This window comes from Amblyomma americanum, unplaced genomic scaffold (assembly GCF_052857255.1).
Source record: "Amblyomma americanum isolate KBUSLIRL-KWMA unplaced genomic scaffold, ASM5285725v1 scaffold_143, whole genome shotgun sequence".
Classification (NCBI taxonomy): Eukaryota; Metazoa; Arthropoda; class Arachnida; order Ixodida; family Ixodidae; genus Amblyomma; species Amblyomma americanum.
This window is the reverse complement of record NW_027526615.1, coordinates 7,790-27,436: the sequence shown is the minus strand read 5'-3', so window position 1 is coordinate 27,436 and position 19,647 is coordinate 7,790. Positions and strand designations below refer to the sequence as shown.

Genomic DNA, 19,647 nt, shown 5'->3' with positions numbered 1-19,647 from the left:
TCTGGGGATTTTCCAGGGATTTTTCGCTCACGGCCAACGACGCCGACGTGGACGACTACAACGGCTGCTCTGCGACACGAGGCCCTTAACGCTATCGCGTTAAGAATTCAACAGAGCTAGGCCATCTGCTTAGTTCAGCATTCAGCGAGGGATGTTAAACTGCGCGCTGTGCACCGATGTCGCTCAAGTTGGTGATCGAGAGTGCAAATAGAGCCAAGGCTTCTTCCGCGCTCCGTGTCCGGTGTGCTACAAAGTGCCAGTAACAAGCGCACCACTGGCTTCGGTTAGGTTCGCGTAAACAGCTATCGCTGTAAAAGGAATACTTTTTGTTTGCACCAGGACGGACGTTGGCGATATAATTTGCGGTGGTCTTTCCCTCAGTTTCATTTGTGTGTAATATTAATGAGCTTTTCCAATAAATGTGCCTAGAAAAGATTTGCATTACACACGTGTGTAAGATTTCTGCAAATTCTAGATCTATCAAATTTCCGAGAGTTCGAACGCAAACTTTCGGATCCGAGGAGTAGTCAACGCTAATCATCGGTTATATCTATACGTACAGCGTCCCATTTTGTGAGCTGGCGAGTTTAAGCTGACTGCCGGGTTATACACAGACGAAGTGAGCATTTTTGGGCACCCCGCAGCTCGGAATTATAGGTTTCCTGCTGCGCGGAGGTTTTACGCGACAGCATATGTATACAGCTCTTTCGTTCGAAAAGCCGTTGGCGTCGTAGTGCTCGGCACCACGTGCCGGAAATAATCGGTTGCTATGTAAAAAAAATCGCATCATGGTAATTTGTGGTTCTAGTGATTGATTATTCATTGCTGTGTGATAGGCGATGATGAGTTAATGAAGTAATTGTGATTAATTCATTAATTGAATAATGAAAGAGATGAAAGAATGAACAAGTTGAAAAAAGGGGGTTCAAAGGTGCCAAAATTCTCTGAATGAATAATCCAATGCTAGATGGTGCTCATTAAGAAAATTTAGAGTGCGTAATTGATCAATTAATCAATTGAAAGAATTGAAAAAAATGAAAACTGCCTTGAAATGTGTTAAACTGCCAAGAATGGAAAACCTAAACTGTGCGCTATTGCGTCATACCCTTGAGACGGAGCTTCAGCGTCATTTATTCAACTTCCCGTAAGGTGCGTAACTATGTTTAGCGTTAAGGTGAAAAGGAGTAAAATGAAACAACTGGGCAAATTCTAAACAGCTGAAAATTCCTTCCTCTTGTTCTAGAACAATGAGGCCGGGGCACCAGAGAGATTTATTTATTTATTTATTTATTTATTTATTTATTTATTTATTTATTCACCTGTTTGATACCCGCTTTGCCTTTGTAGGCTTTGCAGCAGGGGGACACATGAAAATAAGCATCCCATTTGAGACAAATAAAGAAACTAGTTACACAAATCGCGGTAAAAATCATCATTAGAAACAATGGACAGAGTCATAGACGGAAGATCATTTCACTCTCGTATAGATCTACCAAAAAATGAATAGCGCAAGACGTCACCTTTAAAGGAAAATTCCTTTGCTTTGAGACTGTGGTCCCTTCTTTGGGATATGTACGACGGCGCTTGGATGTACTTTTCCTTATCTATTCCAGTTTTGGAATGGTAGATATTATGAAAAAAAATTCAACCTAAGGTTTCGTCTGCGATCTTTCAATTATTTCCAATTAAGTTCTCTCATACTAAGTTGATGATCCCAATTACGTAAAACGAATCGCACTGCCTTATTCTGTATTTTTTCTAGCGTATCAGCCAGTCCTTTGGCATACGGGTCCCAGCAAACGTATGCGTATTCTAACAATGAGCGCACATGAGTGAAATACACTTGTTCTTTTAAGTTAGATAGAAGTTCGCTGAAATTTCATCTTAGAAAACCCAAAACACGTGCAGCATTAACTTTTCTGTGGTGAACGTGCCTGGTCCACCTCAAATCACTTGTTAAATAAACTTTTAAGTATTTATAGTCCCTAGCCGTGCTTAAAGCAGCGTTATTTGCGGTATACGTAGTCAACAGGTATGAGCGTTTCCTTGTAATGGTTACGTGAACATACTTTTTAACATTCAACGACATTTCTGAATGGGCACATCAGGATGCTAACACATTCAAATCGTGCTGCAGGTATTCGGAATCACGTTCATTTTTTATAGTCCTGTAAACTACACAGTCATCCGCGAACATTCTGAACGAATATTTGAGGCCAATAGTAACATCATTAATATACAACAGAAACTAAATAGGGCCCAGAACTGAGTGAGCCCTGAGGAACTCCTGAGGTCACGGGAACATATCCGGAACAACAACAGTAGAGAACGATCGACTGCTGTCATAGAGATACTCGGCTATCCATGCAATAACAGACTCATTCAGTTTATATCCCCGTAATTTACTACTAACAAGAAGGTTATGAGGAACCACATCGAATGCTTTTTTAAAATCCAAGAAAATACAGTCAGTTACTTTAGGCTTATCTGTTGCTAGAGCCAAATCATGCGTGAACCCAACAAGCTGCGTTGAACAAGAAAAACCTTGCCGAAGTCCTTGTTGACTACGGTGCAGAAGGAAACGTTTAACTAAATGTGTCATTGTACAGCTCTAAAGGCCATGTTCAAATATTTTACATGCCATACTAGTTAAAGACACCGGCCTGAAGATCTCAACGTCATATCTTGGTCCGTTCTTCTGAACAGACATATGTGCCAATTTCCAATCACGAGGTAGTGCTTTCTCAACTAAGCACTTCCGAAATAAACAGTGAAAGTACAAAGATAACGTTGTCGAACAGTTCCTTATTATCGCTGCTAGAATATCATCTGAGCCACACACTTTAGCTGGTTTCACTCTTTGTAACAAATTTTGAATACCAGGCACAGTAAATGTGACCTCAGGCATCACTTCTGCCTCAGTGTAAGAAACCGTGTTAACAGCGCGCAAACAACTTTGACTAAACACGGACGAAAATTAGTTACTAAAAATGGTTGTCTTAGACGTATCATCGTCAAAGATTGTGTGAGAATATTTTAGAGGAGGAATAGATGTATTTTCCTTACCATTGAGAACGAATATATCTCCAAAAACTCTTTCCAGTCCTCTACCAGCTCCTTACCAAGGCTCGAGAAATAAGAATGCTTAACTACTTTAGCTAGACTTTGAAAGTTAAGTTATCAATCCTTATAGCTCATTCTTGTTTTCCAAAGAATTATTCTTTTGACATTTCCTCTACATTCGCCTCATACGTCGCAGTACAGCACGAAGCTGAGTGTTAAACTATGCTTTATCCCTAGTTTGTTGAGATGACAAGACTCTAATGGGAACGAAAGTTTCACGCAGGAAAAAGAATTTTTCTTAAACGCGTTCCATAACTGTTCAGTATTCAGTTCGTCTGCTAGTGTATTAAAAGTGGGGAAATGAGTTTCAAATGCCGAATTGATTGGATCATAATTTGCTCTAGTTTATGAATACACCTTTCTGGCAACTTTTTTGGGAACAAATACATTCTCAACATTTACATCAGACACAACTATATTGTGGTCGCTAACACTGGGTAAAACATGAAAATTGGACACAATATTAGGCATATTACAAAGAAGTAAGTCAAGAACATGACCTGTACCGTCATTTCGAGATGCCTTCTGGACGTACTGTGTAAATGTATACTCGTCCAGAATATAAAAAGTCGCATAAATTCGGTCTCCTGAAGTATACCTTGGTTCACTGCATGACCATTTAATATGTGGAAGATTAAAGTCATCCCTATCAAATTATGATCCCTATTAATCGTTTCAAGATACACAATCAGTTAGCAAAACTGCTCGAACGATGTGCTAGGAGGCCTATAATATCAACCAACTATGACACTTTTCCCATTCTGCAGCAGAAATCTACAAAAAACACAATCAATGTCAGTAGCAGAACAATCCAACAATATACTAGGTATATCGGAACTTACAAGTATGAACACAGTATAAAGCAGATTGGTTTGGATATTATATGATAGAGACGGTGGAGAGCAGGCTGAGGATGTACTCAAAGTCTACGCTGATAATCTTCTTGACGAGGAACTCGTCACTGAAACAGGTATTCAGAATGTGCTCACAGTAATCATTAAGATCAATCAGCTTCTTAACCAAGCACAGCGAGTTTGCTTTGTCGCCGTCCTCCGCCATGAGTGATCTGCCCAGATCGCACAGGTAGTTACTCACACACTCCGTAACTGCTTTGCGGCCGTTCTCTCAGCCGAAAAATGCGTGTGAGGTCCCCCACCCTTTGGTTCTTGAATAAGGTCACGACGCCCGTGTCTTCCTGCGCCACGATGGCGTTCACGTGGCTGGCAACCAGCTCCTGGTAGACCACTTGCTGGATGAGGCGCTCGGTGCCGGAGTCCAGGTAAGCTTTGCCCGCTGAGCCTCTTCGTTAATACGTTGCTCTGCCATGTCGATGTAGTCGATCGCGCTCATTTACGCCAGCTGCTTTTGACTTTCGAGAGCACAGAATAAAGCTGACTCGGCCAAAAAGGGTCGCTCGAAGTCTCCCTCGCAGACCGATCTCGAATTGACGCCCAATTTTCCCAGCATCTGGCAGGCGTTCTTGACTGATAGCTTGTCGACCATCTCGCCCTCGCGATCTCGGCCCATCGTTTGCAGGCGACACGCTTGCTGCTTGGGTTGCACGTCTCCGTGGCGCGCTACTTCGTCGCGGAAAAGAAGCACCCCGAGTTTGTGAACGCTGCACACTTTGTACCGTGACACGTGCACCTGCTCCAAGTGCCTGACAATGTCCCTGATCCGGTTCATTCTTGTCCGATGGTCGTTCCAGGATTGATTTGGAGTCCGTAGGAAGGTGTCGTGAGGGGAGGCCAAGATGCCTGGCCGAACCTTGTTCACCGGGTGGTCGGTCACGACTTCATGCAGTCCGCCGTGCAGCAGCGCCTCTTGTTCCTGAACAACCATCGCGTAGGCACTGAGGTGTAGATCTTCGAGCTGCCACCCGCTCTCGCCCTTCTCCAGGATGCCCTGGGTGGCCCTCCGTAGAGCCTGCCGGAGGTTCCCGGTGCCGCCGTCTCCCATCATATGCGATGGGTCTGGAATCCGCACCACCTTAGCGTCCTCCTTCGCGAAGAACCAGGCCTAAATGTCCGTCCACCGCTAACGCGCTCGAACGCTCTTCTTCTACTTCTTCTTCTTCCTCACCTCAGTACACATGGCACATAAGGAAGGAAGGAAGGAAGGAAGGCCTCAGACGTTGCTGGCACATACCCACTACGGGGGAGTGGCCAAGACACAGGCGGTTAATTACTGGATACAGGAAATTTTTGACGGGAAAAGCAGTGGAAATAGTATGTAGTCTGATAGATTGGAAGAGGGAAGGAAAGGGGTCCAGTTAACTTGGAGATCGAAGACGGGACAATTGCTTAATGTGCATAATAGTACACAATGCCTGTAATGTTGCAATGTCTTACTGACTGAGATCGGGAAAAAGAAATTAGAATGGGAGTCGCTGCGTTTCTTGAAGAAAATTTTGCACAGCAGAGCGCACACTCCTGTCGCTTCGTCCAAGCAAAGAAGCGCCAATGGAAAGAACAACCGCGGAAGACACAGGCAAGCCCAGTTGATGAAATGGAATTTGCAAAAGACGCTTCCTCAAATGAGAAAAGCGGCGGCAGAACAGCAGGAAGTGATCTATTGTCTCGGGTTCGGCACAAAAAGGGCACAGTGGGGAAGCTGCCAGGCCAGATCTGTGAAGGTAGAAATTTAGAAGGGGAACCCGGCAACGCAAGCGCGTGAAAGAGACCTCTAGTCTGCGTGAGCGCCAGTCTTTGCTACTCCAAGGATGCAGAAGATGCTGATATTCGGGAGACGATGTAAGAGCCGAGGCAGCAAATTCCTGAAATATTGTGTAGCTGCGAAACCTCACCGCAGCTGTATATGCACACGATGGTAGGACACATAAGCTTTTCTCGAGGCCACTGCACGTCTTCATTCTCTTCTATGCATGTTGTTGTTGCCTCAAATACGATGGCCCACGGTGGGGGATGGGCCAGGGTTTGGAGCAGATCCAATCAGGAAAAAACTCATCCCGGTTTATTTCAAGCGGTTAAAAAAATAGAAGAATTTCAGAGAAAACGAAAATAACGAATTTCGAGAGATGTTAAGAAAATCAGAATGGAAATCGGGGAAACAAAGCTGTGTGGGTGGAATAATTAAATTTAAAAGATTAATCAGAAAGAAAATAATTTTGTGAGGGAAATAAAGGTATCGAGAAGTTAACACAAAAATCTCCCGGTATCAATAATATACTTGTGAAGAAGCTGACACACCTGCCTAATGGCATGACCTTTGACGGCTCCACCGAAGGAGAGGAGGACGGGAATAGTAAAATTCCGCCCTAATCGAGGGAGGGAAGTTTGCTAATACTTAATTCTCTGCCGTGCAAACCGCCGGTAGTAGAGGACGTAATGATCTAACGCTTCAACGTCTCCGCATGACGCTCAAAGATTCCACGGCGTGAACCGAGAACGTTATAAATAAAAATCGAGACGAGAAATTCTTCCTGCAGCTGCAGCTGCCGATCATTTTCTTCTTTACACTATATTGGAAGCGCATGAAGCCAGTAAATAAGTATTTTAGTTTTCGATATGAAGACACGTGGTGAAACGCGACCGTGCTCTTGATATCCGGACGCAAACATTCCAACTAAATATTGGTGTTATACTTGCTTTCCAAAGCCTAAAAAAAATTAGTTATCAATACTGGTTTATGCTATGAACAGGGGAAGGCTGTACCATAGCTTCTCTCGATATTCCAGAGAGTATGCCAAGTGAGCGAGGGAGATAGGAGAAAGGCGTACGGGAGGCAGGGAAAGGAGAACCAGGAGCAATTCCTCTTTTTCTAACCTGCACACGTAGAGGGGGATAAAGAGAGGAAAAGTTTAACCCGCGTGTTCATGAGGGGCGAATGAAAAAATAAATAATATATGCATTAACACCGCGTCACAGCCGACCGCTCAATCCTGCAGCTTTGAAATATCGCAGTGGTGCTCAGGTGGCTTTTAGGCTGATTAAATTCGACGCCACATTGAATTTTCATGCGAGGGCGTCTTAAGCTGCAAGGTGATGGTGCCTATCACCATCACGGAACCCAAGGCCGCATACTTAAGCCCTAATCCGCAGCGTGGTGATAGGCTGCAAGGTGCCGTTTAGAAACCACAAACATAGGCGCTTGATCGGGGCCGTGGTCAAGCTCAGGCCGACGGGCTCCTCATCTGTCTGCAGTGGCTCCTCTCTGTCGAAGTCTGCCCTCCCACGCAACAAAAGCAAGAAAGGTTCCCCAAGTAATCCGCATAAAACTGGTGTGTTAAAGGAGGCTGTCAAAGCCTCTTTGCTTTTACAGTAACCATGGCGGGGTTAAAAGTACTACGGTGGAATTGCCATTCAGTCGCATGCTCTTTTCACGATTTATAGAACGTTCTCTCACAATTCGACCCAGACATAATTTCACTTCAAGAAACTTGGCTTACTCATATTAGGTCATTCTCTCTCATGCGCATATTCCGAGTCGATCGCAATTTCGGTCGGGGTGGTGGCTTGATAACATTAATTTCTACAAAATTTATTCATCGGGCACATGTGTCACACCAAATTCAAAGACCCGGCTGCGAATTGATGGCTGTTGATGTCGCAATTCCATAGTGCGCTCCCCTTACCGTTGCTAATGTTCACTTTCCTTGAGGTGTCCACAACACAGATCATTTAAATGTTCTTTTGCGGTCTAACAATAGAGTGGTGACTGCTGGTGATTTCAATTTTCATCACGTAATTTGGGGTTTTCGTACTGATGCATGTGGGCAGTTCATTGGTCATGGATGTCGGCAAGGAACGTGCGTTGCTGTAACAGTCCAGATGTTACTTTAATGCGTTCCGATTCTCGGTCTGTCATTGACTTAACATTGGCAGTGAACGTGGTGCAGGTTTCTTCGTGGTCTACAGTGGATTGTGGTACATCCAGTGATCACTTTCCGATCACTTTCACCATAGCAGCTTCTCCCCTCAGGGCGACTGCTTCTCCAATATATTCGTAAAGCACACACCTTTCAAAAAAACTAGTGCGATCCTCTTTCTCCTTCATTGCATCTTCTGATAACTTGTATCGTGCTCAGCAACATCTGTATTCCGTGTTAGGGGCCTCTGAGCGCTCCGTGTTCACGGTGAAATCTACGGTCAAAAAGAAACAGCCCTTCCACCAATGGAAAAGCCTCTCTCATAACGACTACCTGCGGAATTGGACAAATTAGAAATTTTTCGCGGCTTGATTTAAAAGGACCATTGGTAAGGCGATGGAGGAGTACAATGCGAATTTGAACAATTATCTATCAAGCACAAAGAACCGCAAAGCTTTATACCAATTCATGGAACGCAGCCATTATACGCTGTGATCTTATGTTACACAGTCAGTGGTGTTACCACCCCAGGGTGCAAAAAAAAAAACAACTTGACCAGATAGCACAAGGCCTTTCTCTGCGCTTGCGAGCGCGGTTTGGTGGCTCCATTCGTACTACCCCCTCAACGCGCAGACTTCATTTTGGTTACACGTACCCTCTGAATTATTTTCTATTGTTAGTGGCCCCAAAACTGCAGCTCCTGGAGGCAATGGGGTCTCTATCGGTATGTTGAAGTATCTTGTGGAAGAATTTACCTGTGATGTATTCTATATTGTTAATGTGTTCCTGTAGACAGCTTATCTCCCTCCTGAATGGAAAATTGCAAAAATAATCTTACTTCTCAAAGATCCAAAGAAGGGTTCTGTAATTGATAACCTTCGTCCGATTTCCTTATTGTCTAATTTAGTTAAACCTATTGAATGCATTGTCCACAGGCGTTTTACAGATTACGCTATTGCAATACAGGCATTCAGTGCTTCTCAGATAGGGTTTCGTCGGAGGTTCTCGATTTAGACCGTACATTTAGATTTGGAAAGCAGAATTAAGGTTGCAGGGGAGAAGAAAGAGGACGCGGCTTCAGCCACGTTCGATAGCGCTAAAGCATATAACAGCGTAGAGCATTCAATACTATTGAACAAGCTCGACGAAATTCGGCCGCTTTTTTACATTCTTGCATGCGTGCACGAATTCCTAAAACATAGACGTTTCTCCTCTTCTGACGGTTCCTGTACTTCCGAAATTTTTCACAGACTAGGGGTGCGCCTCAGGGTTCAGTAGTGTCTCCTCTACTTTTTAACATACTTATGCGGGACATACCAATTCAGGGTTACATCAAAGTGTATGTGTATGCGGACGACACCGCATTTTTTCCTTCTGCGTGAGACATTCATTCCCTTTACCAGCTATTGCAGGCCTACCTCAATACCCTAGAAGTATGGCTAGGGCAAGTTACATTTAATTCTCAACGCGAACAAATCTTCCGTTCTCCTTTTTCCTTCAGCGTCCCCTCTTTCTATCTGTCTACTGTATTGTGGCGCCCAAATACCGCAAGTTGAGTCCTTAAAGTACATATGTATAATATACGAACCTCATCTAGACTGGCGACCTCATATCAGACGTGTGGTCCTCAATGCTGAGCGAGCATTCTGTCGCCCGACGCAAATCAGCAATAAGAAATTTGGTATGCGCCGAGACACTCCCTCATTTCTCTAAAAGACTTACGTAAGACCAATTTTGGAGTTCGGTTGCGTTCTGTTATCCGGTTGTCCTAGATGCAAAATTCAACCTCTGGTTCTTTTGGAGAGGCGCACTCTAAGGCTTCGCCTAGGTTTACCAAAATCAGTGTCAAATAGTGTCCTTTTTCTGGAAGATCGCATGCGTGACTTGAACTCTCGCTTCCTGCATCACACAGTGCGCACCTTCTTACGGGGACTTGAGGCAATGTCTGGAGTTCCTCCTCCAATTTTTTGACTAACCCAGCTTTGTTTCAAGATAAATATCGGCCGCTTTACAAACTGCCTCAATTTGTGTTTACTGAGCACCTCTTGTCCAGAATTGCAATCTCGCTTAGGTCCGTGTAATGCGTCAGCAATTTGCAAGCTCACCAGCTGTTTGCTTCGACCATACGCTGCTGCTATATGCAAAGGTCTTATCTGCCAATGTGATAAAAGGTCTCCTGGAGGAATATCTATTGCAGTATCCGAGCCATGCTGCAATTTTCACAGATGCATCTCAACAATCTGAAAAGGCAGCAGTAGGTGTTTATTCACAAACACTATATTGGCGTTATTCTCTCCGGATCCCTGATTATATACCAATTTTCACTGGTGAATTTCTTGCTATTTGTTTGGCCCTTCAAAAAGTTCCCTCTATATTTCTCAAGTTGTCCTTCTCTCGGACGGCCTCTCAGTCTTGGCAGCATTAGAAAGTTCGCAAACTAGTCTCCTGTACCGATCCCTACTGTACTTTGTGCCACGTCATGTCGAAGAGGTGCGCTTTCAGTGGATCCCAGGGCACTGTGGCCTTACTTCAAACTCGACGGCCGATTTCTTAGCGACATCAGCCATCAATGACCCTGTTGCCCATGTCGTTCCGGACCTCACCCTCCTGACCACGTCTCGTTATATATACGTTATCAAATACACTATTACCAGAGCTATGAGCCCATCCTTGGTGCAGCGGGTTTCTAACATCCCCATGGAACATACGTTCTTGCGCATCAAGACAATAAGGTTTCCATGACGCGTTTGCGCCGCAAGATTCCTCGCCATAATCTATATTTATTCCGTTCTGGGTTCACGTCGTGGAATCTATGTGCATCATGCGGGGACTTTGAAACCATAGATCATTTCATCCTCTACTGCCGGTGGTTTGCACGGCAGAGAAATCAGTTTTTGCAAAATCTTCTCACTCAAGTAGGGCAGGCGTTTACTCTGCCCGTACTCCTCTCTTAAGGTGTAACGGCCAAAGAGCCATTAGGCAGGTGTGTCAGCTTCTTCACAACTATATTATTTAAACTGGGAGATTTTCGTGATAACTTCTCGATGCCTTTATTTTCCTCTCAAATTATTTTCTTTCCGATTAATCTTTTAAATTTAGTTATTCCACCCACACCACTTTGTTTCCTCGATTTTCATTCCTATTTCCTCAAGATCTTCTAAAATTCGTGATTTTCTTTTTCTTTCAAATTCCTCTATTTTTTTAGCCGCTTGAAATAAACCTGGATGAGCTTTTTCCTGGTAGGATCTGCTCCAAACCCTGGCCCATCCTCTACCGTTGACATGTGCCATCGTATTAGAGGCAACAACACAGCAATCAACGACATGCATGGAAGAGAATGAAGACGTGCAGTGGCCTCGAGAAGAGCGTTATGTGACATGTTTACTGAGGTGAAGAAGAAGAAGAGCGTTCGAGCGCGGTAGCGGTGGACGGACATATAGGCCTGGTTCTTCGCGGAGGAGGACGCCGAGGTGGTGCGGATTCCAGAGCCTTCGCCTACGATGGGATACGGCGGCACCGGGAACCTCTGGCAGGCTCTGCGGAGGGCCGTGCAGGGCATCCTGGAGAAGGGAGATAGAGGGTGGCAGCTCGAAGATCTACACCTCAGTGCCTATGCGATGGTTGTCCTGGAACGACTAGGGGTGCTGCTCCACGGCGGACTGCGGGAAGTCGTGACCGACCACCCGGTGAACAAGGTTCGGCCAGGCATCTTGGCCTCCCCTCACGACGCCTTCCTACGGACTCCAAATCAATCCTGGAACGACCATCGGACAAGAATGAACTGGATCAGGGACATCGTCAGGTACTTGGAGCAGGTGCACGTGTCACGGTACAAAGTGTGCAGAATTCACAAAGTCGGGGTGCCTCTATTCCGCGACGAAGTATCGCGCCACGTAGACATACAAACCAAGCTGCAAGAGTGTCGCCTGCAAACGAAGAGCCGAGGTCGCGAGGGCGAGATGGTCGACAAGCTATCAGTCAAGAACGTCTGCCAGATGCTGGGAAAATTGGGCGTCAATTCGAGATCGGTCTACGAGGAACACATCGAGCGACCCTTTTTGGCTGAGTCAGCTAAATTCTGTGCTCTCGAAAGACAAAAACAGCTGGCAGAAAATACCGCGATCGACTACATCGACATGGCGGAGCAACGTATTAACGAAGAGACTCAGCGGGCAAAGCTTTACCTGTACCCCGGCACCGAGCTCCTCATCCAGCAAGTGGTCTACCAGGAGCTGGTTGCCAGCCACGTGAACGCCATCGTGGCGAAGGAAGACTCGGGCGCCGTGGCCTTATTGAAGAACGAAAGATTTGGGGACCTCACACGCATTTTTCGGCTGCTCAGCCGTGCAAAGAACGGCGGCAAAGCAGTTAAGGAGTGTGTGAGTAACTAGCTGCGCGAGCTGGGCTGATCACTCATGGCGGAGGATGGCGACAAAGCAGACTCGCTCGCTGTGCTTAGTTAAGAAGCTGATTGAACCTAACGACCACTATGAGCACATTCTGAATACCTTTTTCAGTGGCGAGTTTCTCGTCAAAAAGATTGTGAGTGCAGACTTTGGGTACATGCTCAGCCTGATCTCCACTGCCTCTGTCATATAATATCCAAACCAATCTGCTTATCTCACCGGTGCCCCGGCCTCATTATTTTCGAACACAGTGAAGGAATTATCAGCTGTTTATAATTTAGCCAGTTATTTTCATTTTACTTTGTTTCACCTTAAAGCTAAATATATTTAAGTACCTTAAGGGAAGACGAATAAATGACGCCAATAAAAAATTGGAGAGAAGACTCTAGCTCCGTCTGGAGTGTATGACGCGATAGAATACTGGCTTACAGGCTGTTCGACAGTGGCTGTAGTTTGAAATAGAGATGGTAGATAAGTTAATTATCAATGCTGTTTCGGGCTGTGAATTGGGGAAAGCCGTACCATAGCTTCTCTCGATATACCAGAGATAATGCCAAGTGTAACAAAAGAACTGTAGCGCGACCAAGACGAACACAAGAATAGAGGCACACAGGACTAGCGCTAAACTTCATCTAACTTTATTCACTGGTAGCGCAGCAAATATAAGGAAAAAAACTCCGATCACGTGCAGACACCAGATCGCATACACCACTATCAAGAGAACCGTTCAAGATATGCCATCTCCGATTTGTATAAATCCACAGACGTATCGCTAACACAATATACGCCTCTCTTCCTTATATGAAATGCCTCCAGTAGTTCCCTTGCCCTAGTATCTTTGCTTTTGCCCAAAATCTTTATCTCATGAAACCGTGGTTGACAGTCAGAACACTCAGTGCAGTGCTGAGGAAGATGCGCACCACTTAGGTCTTTCAGTGAGCGCGCGTGCTCACCTGCCCTTTCATTTATGCACCGCCCTGTTTGGCCCACATAGACCTTCCCGCATGACAGCGGTATCTGATATACCACCCCGATGCAGCAATCCGTAAACTTCTTTGCATGCCTGACGCGGCAACCACTCTTGTCTTTGCTCGCAATTCGCGCGCAGAGCTGTGCCATCTTGCGTGGGGCCGAGAAGGCAACCGGCACGCCATGTTTGATAGCCACTTTTTTCAAGTGGTGGGCTACCTAGTGCACATATGGCACAACCTCCGGTTTGACAGCCGTTTCTCTGCTGACACATGGTTGCTGCAACTTGATGGTTTTAATCTTCTGTAAGAGGGGCTTCAGCAACCGCTGTGATGACAGTGCCTGGGAACCCTGCCGAAAGTAATCTGTCAACCTGCGTGTCATAGCTCCGTTGCATAGTATGACAGCACGATTTGTTCTTGTGTTCGTCTTGGTCGCGCTACAGTTCTTTTGTTACAGTATGTACCATCTAGCCCAACAAAAAGTTCTTCTAAATGCCAAGTGAGCGAGGGAGATTGAAGATTGGCGTACGGGAGGCAGGGAAAGGAGAACCAGGCGCGAATCCTCTTCTTCTAACCTGCACACGTGGAGGGGGATAAAGATATGATAAGTTTAACCCGCGTGTTCATGAGGGGCGAATAAAAAAAAAGGCACCAACAGCTCGTCACAGCCAACCAGTCAAGTCTGCAGCTTTGAAATATTGCAGTAGCGCGCAGGTGGCTTCTGGGGTGATTAAATTCGACGCCACATTCTTGGAATTTTCACGCAAGGGCATCTTAAGCTGCAAGGTGATGCTGCCTGTCACCACCACGGATCACACGGCCGACATACTTAGAGTGTGTCCTGTCTCTAACTTTTACTTTGGTCCCTGTCTGTGTATGCGCTAGTCAATATGTTACACGCATACCTAAGCCGTAATCCGCACCGTGGCGATAGGTTGTAAGGTGCCGTGTAGAAACCCCTAACATAGGCTCTTGATCGGGGCCGGGGTCAAGCCCCCGCCGACGGGCTCTTGGTCTGTCTGCGGGGGCTCAGATACTCTCCTGTGCATATGACGGTGACCTACAGGCGACGTATAAGGAGCGATCAATATACACATATTGTATGCAGGACACCTCCTCTTGGTCAAACAAATGAATAACTCATTGGCCCCTTCTCGGAGGCCGCACCGAAGTAAAGCACATAAAACCACGATCTGACAGCCACTAATGTGTACCGGAATCTTTTCGTGTTCGGTGCGGGTTCCGGTTAAAGCCTTTCGGGTTCATTTCCGGGTTCGGCTCCGCAGCAACATTTCCGTCCGGTTCGATCCGGTTCAAAAGGGTTCGGGATCGAAAAAATCTTTGAAGGCAGATGGGTTTTTCAATCGAGGCTGATGATGCTTCATCTTTCTTTTCTGTGTGACGTCAGTAGGCAAAATAAAAAAATAAGACATTTTGTTTTATACGACCTGCTCTGACTTGACCCATTCCACTGTACGGTGTACGCGTTTTAAACGGGCATGAATTTACGGCGTGATCAACAAATTCGAATAAACTGCAAAATTTTCGTTTGCCCATTATGTTCCTCAAGTATTTGAAATTCCGGCAGCATTCTTTCATTAATTCTCAGTTCGGTTGCCGTGTGTTTGCACACATTCCTGTGCGCAGGTTGTGATGACGTCCCTAAGTGACGAGACCGAGGTGGCCCACCTGCCTCCCAGGTTGCTTCTTTGGGGATTTTCCAGGGATTTTTCGCTCACGGCCAACGTCGCCGACGTGGACGACTACGACGGCTGCTCTGCGACACGAGGCCCTTGACGCTATCGCGTTAAGAATTCAACAGAGCTAGGCCATCTGCTTAGCTCAGTATTCAGCGAGGGATGTTAAACTGCGCGCTGTGCCACCGATGTCGCCCAAGTGGGTGATCGAGAGTTCAAATAGAGCCAAGCCTTCTTCCGCGCTCCGTGTCTGGTGTGCTAGAGAGGGCCAGTAACAAGCGCACCACTGGCTTCGGGTAGGTTCCTGTAAAAGGAATACCTTCTGTTTGCACCAGGACGGTCGTTGGTGATAAAATTTGCTGTGGTATTTCCCTCATTTTCATTTGTGTGTAATATTAATGAGCTTTTCCAATAAATGTGCCTAGAAAAGATTTGCATTATACACATGTGTAAAATGTCTGCAAATTCTAGATCTTTTAAATTTCAGAGAGTTCGAACGGAAACTTTCGGATCCGAAGAGTAGTCAACGCTAATCATCGGTTATATCTATACGTACAGCGTCCCATTTTGTGAGCTGGCGAGTTTAAGCAGACTGGCGTTTTATAAACAGATGAAGTGGGCATTCTCGGGCACCCCGCAGCTCGGATTAATAGGTTTCCTGCTGCGCGGAGGTTTTACGCGACAGCATATGTATACAGCTCTTTCGTTCGAAAAGCCGTTGGCGTCGTAGTGCTCGGCACCGCGTGTCGGAAATAATGGGAGCGATGTAAATAAGTCGCATCATGGTAATTTGTGGTTCTAGTGATTGATGATTGATTGCTGCGTGATAGGCGATGACTAGTTAATGAAGTCATTGTGATTAATTCAGTAATCGGTTAATGAAAGAGATGAAAGAATGAACAAGTTAGAAAAAGGGGGTTCAAAGGTGGTAAAAAACTCTCAATGAAAAAGCCAATGGTTGATGGTGCTAATTAAGAAAATTTAGAGTACGTAATTCATCAATTATTGAATTGAAAGAATTGAAAAAAATGAAAATTGCCTTTAAAGGTGTCAAACTGCTAAGAATGGAAAGCCTACAGTGGTTTCGGGGTGTGTGCAGCTCCTGGAAAGAACCTGTTGTTTAAACGAGTACAGACACCTAATTTTGGTGGGATATTTTCTTCTCTATAATGAAGCGCAAGACACTACTACGCACTAATCATCAAGTGATATTCGCCTACGACCACTAAATAATTTATAATCGAATTTTTCTGTCATGATCTTTGGAATTCAACATCCGAACGATAGCTGTGATGTCTATGTGTGCTTCTGTGTCACGTAAGGCATTGAAGAATGGCCATAAAATCGCTGCTTCATCGTTTTAATTTACTGCAGTGCTAAAGCCAGTCTTTCTCATGAGCCGGAATGACAACGAGCGAGGAAGCAGCCATTATATTGCAGTTTTTTCATGTTTCACGTGACTGCAAATACACACGTTAACGTCACAGTCCTCTTTCGAATGTTCAAACCGAAGCCGAAACAGCACGAAAAATAAATGCGATTATAAATTATTCAGTGGTCGTAGGAGAATACCAGGGAGTAATCTGTGTACGATAAAGCCTTGCGCATCATTACAAACAAGAAAACTCGCACCAAAAATTTAGGTGTCTGTAATCCTTTAAGTTGATTGCTCCTTGAAATGTTTGCAGCTCCTTCTTGCGCTCTGGCTCGGGTCCTTCGTGAATTGGCCCTATTCCCGCATTGCTGCCCTTGTACCCCCCAAATACAACTTCATACGCACCCAACCGGCATTTGCCTTGGTTCAGTTGAACGCCATCCTCCTGGATTCGTCGTAGCACCACTTCTAAACGCGAGTTGTGCTTTTGTTCATCTTTCCCTCCTACAACAATGTCACGGAGGAAATCTAGAGCGCCATTAAGGCCTTGGAGCAGCTCATGGCCATGTAGCGCTGGAAGGGCGCAAGTGCCATTGCAACTCCAATTGAAAGACGCCTCACATGAAACAGGCCACGGTTTGTAGCGATGGTCGGCAAGACAGCTGTTACCTATACTGTCAGTTCGATGTACATTGTCTAGATTAGGCTTAGGAAAAATCGCGCAATCTGAGATTTGCACGTAGTTCTTCAGGTGTCGGCAAGAAGTAAGTGTGCCACTGAACAACAGGACGTACTGTGCTTTTTATATAGCCACCACAGATTCTCACTGTGCGTTATTTTAATGCAAAATCACTGCTCAATGCTGTTACGACCAAAACTTTTGTGCGAAGCTTGACCTTGCGGATGACCTTACTTAACACGGTTCCAACCAAGAATCTTGTGTGAATTTGCTTAAACTTAAGGGTGACCTTTGCCAGCCTGGAGAAATAAAATAAATGTTGCTGCGACTGGGCTTCGAACCCGCGGCGGCGCGAACAGATTAGCTTCGCTGGCCCCTTCACGAGAGCGCTACATGCTATCGCGGCAACTGATCTCGCCTCGTGTTAAGGTAAGCATAAGCTAAACAGAAAACAAAGCCATGAGTAAGCCAGAATAAACACATACTTTCGCACGTCTACCCGGTCTAACCCCGTAGAACCCTACCACTTTTTTGACAACCGGAACAATTGGTGTCGCCCATGTGGAATGCCGTACTGGCTGCAAGAGTCCTTGTATGACAAGCTTGTCCAGGGTTTACTCTACTCTCGACTGAGGTGCAAATGGAATTAGACGAGGCTTCAAGAACTTTGGCTGGGCAGTTGGTTTCATTTCCACCCGCACGAGAGGTTTGTTGCTCTTTCCCAACCGCGTGGTTCTAAATATTTGTCATACTTGTGCAGGAGCGTTCCTGTGGATGAGTTGCGGATCTTGACCTCATTCCCAATAGCCATGAACCAGTCCCTGCCAGTCAATCTAAGTCCAGCCCCCTTTGATAACGACTAGACGCAGTTGACCCGGGTAGTCATGGAGCCAAGTACCTGCTGCTCTTGCATATTGTTCGCGCTCAGTCTCAACTGTCACGCCTTTAAATTGCGTTTTGGCAGACGCAGACGTCTCATAATCCTCTCGTTAAGCACGGAGCACAGAGCTCCCGAGTCCAATTCCATCTCAATGGGCTGTCCGTTGATTTCGACAAACTCGAACTGCCGGCTCAGACGCTACTTCGAAGATTCCGTAAACGTCAGCTGTTCTTTCGCCCATCTCCTCGGCTTACGCGTCGGAAACGCTTGCTTCGCTCTAAGATTGCGTTGGCAACTCCTCACAATGTGTCCTGGCTATTTATAGAAATGGCATTGGGCATACCGGAACGGGCATTCGTAAGCTTCGTGATCGCCTCCGCAGCGAACACATTTGCCGCCTGACCGCGCTCCAATCTCGGGTTGTGAGTTCGCTTTGCTAGGCTTAGCAGGTGCAGCGCAATATTTCTGAAGAAGGAAGACTTCGTTGGGTAGCCTCCCCGGAATTTTCTCGGTTTCATAGTGGGCATATTCCGCTGCTGAAGCTCTCTCTCTGGCCATTGTGAAAGTTATTTTCGGCGCGGCAACTAGCTGTCGCTGTAGAGATCCAATCGCAGTGTTCGGACAATCGGCGAAGTTAGGCGATGTGGTGCGCAGTGCCCTCCCTCGGACAGTGCTCCCGTTTCCCGAACTGAAACTGTTGAACAATAACAGACAGCTTCGGTTTGAAGTGTGTTCCCTATTTGGACACGGTGTCGTCGAAGCGCGCCGCTGAGGGCAGCGTCGGTGAGAACGAAGAACGTATTGCGCCGAAGGTTGCTGCGCCACGAACCATGCAGAGCACCGCCCGCTCCTGCTCAATTTATGTGATGTCATTAGCAACGCTTACAACTCCAGCCTTTCGAGGTACAAAGGCCACGCACTACCGGTGCTGGGGTCGAACGCTTCAAAAGCTCCTTGGGTGTGTACCGACGCACGTTGCAAAACGCTGTCGCTGTTCTGCTGGGCCATCTTGCCACGCGCTGCCGTTCCGCTAAATCCTCACGCCACTATATTATGCCTTTATTTCAGGTCACGTATTACACTAAGACGCCTACGTACTACACATATCAAATTGAGAGTGCTTACCCGGCATAAGTCAGCGCGGATCACACCCCAAACACTACCGCAACACTGGCGCACTGTGCATGGCTGTGGTGATAACGTGGTTGTCCCATTTTTTCCGGGGCGCCCCAGCCTGGCGGCGCAGCGGAGCGAAGACAAAAACTAAAACAGGCCTCTTCCACAGTGGGCATTGTCTCCTAGTTGTGCCTGCCTGCGGTTGCCTGCATAATACAATATCCCTTCGAAAAAAAAAGAAGCTGCACTTATTGGGAACGCGGACATCTTCCAGACAGCCACCAACTGCCTGCTGCTTATGCTGATCTGTGGCCTGCCGGTTCCTGCCGCTGTTCCTGTCTTTGATCTTGTTGCCTCCTCTGGACTCCCCCTTATTCCTTCTACGGTGAGGCCGTTCCACGTGTTGGTGTTTTGGTTCAATGTCATCTTAGGCCTCGTGCAATGTCTTCAGCTTCCTCGGGTGGGGGTTAGGCTCTCTGAGTCGCCAGCCTGCCGACCCTAAGTTTGCCCTTGGATTCTTTCGGTTGGATTGGCTTCAGCGACATCTCGCTGGCGCTTGTACCCTTTGGAGA

General features: G+C 46.2%; 2 pseudogenes; one reads left to right on the top strand and one right to left on the bottom strand.

The window, feature by feature from the left end:
* Positions 1 to 4,002: 4,002 nt before the first annotated feature.
* On the bottom strand, positions 4,003 to 5,082 carry LOC144112442 (cullin-3-B pseudogene; annotated as a pseudogene).
* A 6,369-nt stretch (positions 5,083 to 11,451) lies between these two features.
* Positions 11,452 to 15,125, top strand: LOC144112441 (cullin-3-B pseudogene; annotated as a pseudogene).
* The last annotated feature ends 4,522 nt before the right edge of the window (positions 15,126 to 19,647 follow it).